This window comes from Echinops telfairi, unplaced genomic scaffold, assembly GCF_000313985.2.
Source record: "Echinops telfairi isolate 266 unplaced genomic scaffold, ASM31398v2 ScPeMD7_7468;HRSCAF=8506_0, whole genome shotgun sequence".
NCBI lineage: Eukaryota > Metazoa > Chordata > Mammalia > Afrosoricida > Tenrecidae > Echinops > Echinops telfairi.
The window spans coordinates 83074538-83075539 of record NW_022111369.1 but is presented as its reverse complement, the minus strand read 5'-3'; positions in this window follow the sequence as shown (position 1 = coordinate 83075539).

Here is a 1002-nt window from a genome sequence, read left to right as displayed (position 1 = left end):
GTTCTTCCTGTCTCCCTCTTGTTCTGTGTAGAAGCCCATCTTGTTCTGACCACCCACATCGTTTGGGGCTCTCCACGCCACCATATTGTGTGCAATGAAAAAAAGAATGCATAAACTTTGCCTTGTGGAATTATCTCAAATTGTTTGATAACCCTAGGGTAAAGGCAGCAGCTTTGTATCTTTTAAAAATTGTTGTGCGGGACGTGCCGACCTATTTTATGACACATTCACTTTGCACTTGGATTTGGAAGGTCACCTACTAACCTTCATGAAGCCGGAAGAGGACATGATACACTCATGGCGTTGCCATGATTCCCCAATTGACAGCAGTGAGCTTGGTTTGGGTTTGGTTTGTAATCTAGATCATTTTAGATGTTATTAATGAATTTACTGAACAATTAATTTTAGCTCTCAGATTAAATTTAAAGACTGTTTAGAATGAATAATGGACAATCTACTGCAATTTGTCCCACCCTATTACCCGATCCTCCCGGAAGTAGTAGAGAAGAATGCTCCATAGAGTTATACACAGTGTGTGAAGAAGCATGCTTACCTGTAAGGAGCTATTTCCTCTCCTCCGAGTCGTGCCCCATCAGGAAGTGAAGGTTCTGAGCCCGTTGGTCCCCCATCGTGCTTGATTCTACGTGGAGCAGGCAGCTTTGGCCTCGTCTTACTTTGAGCTTCTCTCAACCTGAGGAGCTCATCTTCCGGCACTCGATTGGACAAAACTCTGCTGTTAGCGATGAGGTTTTCGGTGGCTAATCCCCCAGAAGTGGAAAGCCTCTTCTTTCTTGTTAGTGTCTGTTCTTGGTCTGGATGCTCTGCTGAGACCTGGGTGGCCTTGCTTGTATTAGAAATCCCACTAATACAACTTCCAGCATTTACAGCAACACATGAGCCACCTCAATACGACAAATAGACAAGTAGTACTGCAAATCATTGGAACCCGTCATACCTATTTCCAATACAAAATATGTCGAATTGATGATAGTTTGTGTGGCC